Raw genomic sequence first — 6,779 nt, forward strand, 5'->3', positions numbered from 1 at the left:
GCCATGCAGAAGTACAGCAACAGGAGATTTTCTGCCGGGTTCAAGCGTCCTCATCCGGGGTACCCTGATCTGCTGAGTGAGGACTCTCTGCCTTTATTTTCTGAAACCCTCAGCCAGGAAGAAGAACAAGAAGACTTTCAAGCGTTTTCTCCATCATTGTTATCATGCTCTCAGAACCCGAATATTTCTGCATATGGACCATCCTCTGTCCTGAACGAGGATGAGCTGACGTGCGACTGTCCTCATGCCCTCAGCCACGAGGAAGCTGTTTCATCATCATCATCATCATCTTCGTTGTCTCCCTGTTCTCACCCGACAACCGGCTTCAACAACGAGGAACTGGCCTGCAATTGTGATTTTGAAACTCTTCATCAGCGCAGTCTGGTGCAGGCGGGCAAGGCCGCTCCTGTGCAAGCGGAGGAGGGGGAGGAGGAGGAGGAGGCTGCCCCGGTCTTGGTCAAACCCGGGGGAGGTGCAGGGCCTACTTCTCCAAGTGCTGGAGAATCTGGAGAGGATGATGTCGACGGCTGGATCTCAGCTGGTCTGATCGGTACAGTGAAACTGGGTTTGCTTCACCTGCTGAACCTGGTGATAGGCAGATACCAGAAGGAGACCTGTTACGGGTGCAGAACCAATCACCCTAGTCAGAAGCATCACCCGTGTCTTGATGTTGAGACAGATGGCTATTTTTCAGAGCATTACGACCGCTTGATGGCCAGACTTTTCACACCCAAGCTGATCCCATCCATACAAAAGCTGTTGATCCTCAGGAAAATCCGTTCCGACGAGGAGAGAATCAGAGCGATCGTGGAAACCCTGATCTTTGAGCTCAAATCTGTTCGGAGAGTGGCAGAGCTGATCTGCGACTTTTACGACTCTGATGTCGGGCAGTCCGTGACCACTGATCAACTCTCTGCTGTGAGTGACTGCTGGAAGAGTGAGTGAAAAACAAGAAGAAGAAAAAAAAAAAAAAAAAAAAGAAGAAGGAGGAGGAAAGATGGGGAATTTGTTAAGTCAAACTATCGAGCTAGATGATGTTATTTCTCAGCTGAAGAGACTTCTAACCAATGTTATCTGTAAGAGAGTCCTGGGTTGTGCATACAGTATGATTACCGATGCTGAAATTCAACGCATGGAAAAAATTCATGCTCAAGTCCGGTCGTGTCGGGGAGATGCAGCATGGTGGGTTATGGTGCAACACACTATAACGAGTGCTTCCGATTCCAGTCTGTCCTCTGTATTTGCGGGAATTGTACACGAATTGTCTAAAGATTCTCTTTCTACAACTAAGTACCACATAATATCTTTGTACACGCTGTTTGTCGATGCCGTCTCACTCTCCATTCAATGCGGGCTCGGTCTCAGTCCTTCGGATGAAGTGGACAGACTTCATTCTGCTTTGCAGATGAATTTGGATTGTTCTATTCTGCGTAATGTGTTGGTGATGATAAAGCCGTATTATTACTAGTCAGTAGCGATTGATTTCACTCTTGTAGAAGTATTTCTGATTAAACTATGCCTCGAATAATAAAAATACTGTTGAAGTCTTCCCCCCACCGTCTGACTGACTGTTTGATCATTTACGACCGTACTGTAAGGGTGTGAGTGTTTGAAGCTAGCTACAGCTGCAGATTCTGGGTAGAAAACAAGACCTCACCATACAGAGACACATAGGGTGTGCCTGATTTAAGGAAGTAGAAGGAAGTCACATCCGAGCGAGATGTCTGGGTGCGAGGATGGGAGCGGGGTGGGTTCTGATCTGAGGAAGTCAGGCATCCTCCGTAGGTGAAGAAAAAGAAGGGATCATAAAACGGGGGTAATCTAGTTCGACAGGTCTACTTCAAAGCTTTTATCAGATAGCATACGAGCAGGGGACGTCTGGGAGTCGATTGTGGGAGTCGATTGTGGGAACAGCATAGGAAGTTGTCTTATGAACAGGGTCACTCTGATAGAAAATTAAAAAAAAAAAAAAAAGAGTTTGTTTAGTTCAGATACAATATTTATATGCTATTCTTAGAAGAAAATTGATTGTGAGCAGGTCATAACTTTTCTCAGAAACAAACTATGATACCTGTGTCCGAAGGATAAAAAAAAAAAAAAAAAAAAGATCTTTAAGTTTTCATCCTCTACTTTTTCCACTATTTCAACAGTCACATTCAGGAAGACATTACAAAGTACCACAACCCCATAAAAATCTTTTATTCCTCCTGAACAAAAGAAAAATAAGACAGAGAGTTCTACATATTTATTTTATCCGCTACTGTTCTCTCAACATCTCTTTACCCGTGAGCATGCGTCTTAGCATGTTTGTGTAATTATATTTTATAGGTGGATCCTATCAAAGAAGAATTTCTATCACCACCATGGACAGACAATAAGTCTATCTTTCTTCTATCTTGTATTGTTTGATCCGTAATCAGTTTCTCACAAAGAGTAAATCCGGTCTAATTTTAATTCGTACAAGAATCTTTGGGCTTCTCTTCACACCCTCACACTTCCCCCTCAGAAAGAATATTCACTTCCTCCAAGACCCAACCTCTCCCCAACACCTCATGCCGATCCTGTGATCTTATTGGAAGGATCAACAGTCATAAAAACCACCAAAAAACAAATGCAAAATAGCTAGCTAGCACGGATATAAGTGACAGTCAGTCACTTCAGCTTGCAACAGGCAGAGCGAGGAAGGAGAGAGAAGAAGAAGAAGATCACTGCTTGAGAAAAATACCAAACACCCCGTCAATAACACCACAAGATGGCCGGTAGGACGAATGGACTGGAAAATTATTTTCTCTTTGAAAAAGTGTGAGAGCGAGAAAACAAAGTGCATTTTAATATATTTTTCTAGACAAGACTAATTTCTTCGGTGAATCATCATCATCCACAGAGCCGACGACCCATTCTCGATGTAAGTACCATGGTTTTTAAATTTCATGTTATTTGATCAGACAAAAATGGACTTCTTTTTTTTTTAAACAAGTTTTTACCCCTGTTTAACTAAGTTTTTTTTTTTTTTTTTAAGTTGAAGAAGAAGAAGAAGAAGACTTTAACCTGACCCGGGATGATTTTGGTAAATTGTTAAATCAATCCTGTATTTAATTGAGAATAATCGTCTATGGGATCTAATGAGGTTTGTTTTGTTTTTACGATTGACAGATGAGCTGGACAGGCTCGATAATCAGACTCGAAATCTGACCTCGACAGCCAGTGAAGTCCCAGGACCTTCAAACACAGGCCGTCAGAATCTGACAAGAAATAGGTCAATTATCACGGATTCTCTACAAGAGTTATCCTCTCTCCGTACCAGGGGTAATTTTTTTTTTTTGTTTTTAAATCTTCAGAGATCTCAAGACATTATGGAGGTCTCACTATCTCTGTTTTATTTAAATTTCCAGTTTTTCCTCCAAATCGAGAAGACACTCCAGGGACTTCTGGTTCTGCAGTAAGAGCTCGCTTTTCCCGGAGTAGGTTTACCTGATCTGATTCACACCTGGTTGTACATATGAGTATATATATATATATATATATTTTTTAAAGTAATTATTTGATGTCTCCTAGCTCTGAGCCGTTTCGACGACATTGATCACACTCAAGTCTCGGGAGACCTCAACAACCTCCGTACTTCCGGTAAGTCTTTTTTTTTAAAGTTTATTAAGTTTGTTTAAAATAAAAAATAAAACTTCTGACGATCGTCTTCATATTAAAGATCTTCTGTTCGCACCTGGTCGAGTAGAAACCGCTGTCAATACAAGCGAGGTGGTTGATCTCACTGGTAAGATTTTTTTTTAAATATTGATGGTGGGATAAAATAATAATGCCATGCATGTGTGTAACCTTTTCTTAAATTATTCCTGTATTTTAAGGGCCTACGCAGACCGAGCCTCCTACTACAATCCAGGAGCTCAGAGGCATGTATTTTATTCTTTCTATATTTCCTGTTTATTTATTTACTCAGTCTTAAATGATCCTTTGATTAATTTTATTTATCTGTTTATTTTTTCAGCTCTCGTTCCAAGAACACCATCTCCACCGATCGCTGATCACGACCCCGAAGCCTGAGGCTGATCCTGGACATGACAGCGAGACTGACGATGATCTGAGGGGTAGGTTTTACGACTGAGATGTGGAGAAAAACTTTATATTTATAACATGTATGTATGTATTCAATTTTTTTTTTTTTTTCTTTTCATTTAAAGGCCCGGATGAGGTACCACCACCACCACCACCACATCAGGATGGTGCGGACATCCACTATGTGAATGGTAAGTACTTTATTTTGTTCTCACTAACTGTTCTGTACATAATTGGGGAATATATATATCCTATACGTGACTTTTCCTCTATCCTCTTTTTAGATTTTTTTGTTCGAGATACGGAGTTGGGAGAAGACCGGACTCTTCTCGGCATCGTTAGAAATGCTGCTTTCGACACGGCGCTTCGGAAGGCCAAAGCAGTTGCTGCCGACGTTCTGAACTGGAGCTTCATGCGCGGTGGGATAGCATATCTTCAGTACGGTGATCTGCAACGGCTCATGGATGAGCGCTTAGAGCAAGCCTTGTCCTGTTAAAAAAAAAAAGAAAGAAAACATCCTGAAGCAGTAAAGCACGACATTCAAAAATAAATGATTGAAAATCCCCGAGCAGTGTGATTTCAGAAAAATTAAAACCCCATGGCGCGCATTTTAGACTTAAACTTTCTGTTAGAGTGCCTGGTTCGAGATCCTGAATCATTCATAATAAACGATGTGAATTTATCACCGAGTGCATTTCAATCTGGGTCTGGTTACCATTCCGATTCGTCAGCATCATACCCCAGTGTCAGTCATGAACCTCCTCCTCCTCCCCCTCCCCCTCCTCCACCTCCTCCTCCTCCTCCTCCCCCCTCCTCCCCTTCCTCCTCCCCCTCCTCCTCCTCCTCCTCCTCCTCCTCCCCCTCCTCCTCCTCCTCCTCCTCCCCCTCCTCCCCTTCCTCCTCCTCCTCCTCCCCCTCCTCCTCCTCCTCCTCCTCCTCCCCCTCCTCCCCTTCCTCCTCCTCCTCCACCTCCTCCTCCTCCCCCTCCTCCTCCTCCCCCTCCTCCTCCTCCTCCTCTTCCTCCTCCTCCACCTCCTCCTCCTCCTCCTCCCAGTCTACCCCACTCAGAACCATCTTGCTCCAATTCAGATTTGCAAAATGATGCTTCAGCATCAAGAATTTTGCGTGATCGATTTAATAATGTTGAGATAAGACAGACGTTAAACCTTCCAAATACACAGACTGTACCAGATCTAGCAGAGTTCTACGAGAATGTTATGAGAGTCATCGAACATCTTGCAGAGAGAACCAGGTCGGAATCTAACCGTAATGACCTGGTTCAATTGGAAATTGTCGGTGAGAATGTGCGAGAGCACGTTTCTTTCACTGTTGACCAGCATGGTGATAACATTCTCCCCGCATTTGAAAATTTACTCGATCAAATGGTTCAGTCAAATACAGATGTTGCTGCCGATGCAGGACTCGAACTCGTTATACAGGTTGTACGTGACCCGCGAGGGGGAATTAAAAGAAAATTAGAATGCACACTTGAACATGAGGTGTTACAGCGTAAGAGGCGTCACCTCTACATCGTCTACAATAGGACCGACAAGCTCTGTTTCTCCATTTGTCTGGCACATTTAACAGATCCCAAATTAAATGATTCACAGGCTGAAGAAAGGGGAAGATGGTTACAGCACCAGGCAGGCTTGACAAGTCAGACTGAAGTCTCCTTCACTGACGTTCCTAAATTTGAGGAGCTCTTACAACGGAAAATAGTCATATTCATGAGAAATCATGAAAATAGAGCCCTCTCGAAATTTGAGACAGCTTTCAGTGACCGATCTCGCCCAATTTTCTTGTACTTAGCTGAAAACCACTTCTCGGGGATTAAAAACCTCAAAGGGTTCCTTGGTGTCCTATATGTTTGCAGTTTCTGTTTTCAAGGATACAATAACCCTCATACACACAGCTGTGGCGGTTACTGTCCTGTTTGTAATGACCCTGACTGTAAACAGAGGGTGTGGAGCCCTGTGACCTGTGATCGTTGTAACAGAACCTGTCGTTCGTCAGAGTGTTTCGACAAGCATAACGAGCCGAGAGAGAGAAACCGTGGTGAGACGTATGCTAGTAACTGTGATATTTACAAGAAATGTCTAAAATGTAACATTACATACAGGAAAAGATTGTCCGGGGAGAACAGAGAGCATGTGTGTATAAAGAGACGTTGTAAAACCTGTGGTGAGAGCCTCGCAGATGAGTCAGAAACCGCTGGTAATCAGGATCGTCACCTCTGTTACATGCAGCCTTTAAACGTAGACGAGAAACACTCGGAGAAGTTGATTTTTTATGACTTTGAGACATTTGTTGATCAGGCAGGTGTGCATAGACCGTATCTGGTCTGTACAAAAACCTTGAGCGGTGTTGAATGGTATGCTTACGGTCTTGACTGCGTGGAGAAATTCCTCGCTCATTTCAGAAAACCTCGCTACAAAGACTCGGTCTTCATTGCGCATAATTCGAAAGGATTCGATAGCTACCTGATCGTTAACACCATGGTTAAATTAGGTATTGAACCCTCTCTTATTATGATGGGTGGTAAAATTCTGCAGCTCAGTGAGTCGGACTATAACCTAAAATTCATCGACTCTCTCTCTTTCCTCAGCATGCGTCTCTCTGATATGCCGAAAGCAATGGGGTTCGAGGATCAGTCAAAAGGCTTTTTCCCTCACAAGTTCAGCTCCGCAGGGAGTCTGAAATACACGGGACCG

The 6,779-nt window shown here is 43.4% G+C and overlaps 1 long non-coding RNA gene across 1 annotated transcript; it reads left to right on the forward strand.

The window, feature by feature from the left end:
• Positions 1 to 2,638: 2,638 nt before the first annotated feature.
• Positions 2,639 to 3,460, forward strand: LOC115404941 (uncharacterized). The gene is made up of 4 exons (XR_003933392.1): positions 2,639 to 2,905; positions 3,020 to 3,067; positions 3,154 to 3,306; positions 3,393 to 3,460. It is a non-coding gene; the product is annotated as an uncharacterized LOC115404941 (long non-coding RNA).
• Positions 3,461 to 6,779: the final 3,319 nt, after the last annotated feature.

Source organism: Salarias fasciatus, chromosome 18, assembly GCF_902148845.1.
Source record: "Salarias fasciatus chromosome 18, fSalaFa1.1, whole genome shotgun sequence".
Lineage (NCBI taxonomy): Eukaryota > Metazoa > Chordata > Actinopteri > Blenniiformes > Blenniidae > Salarias > Salarias fasciatus.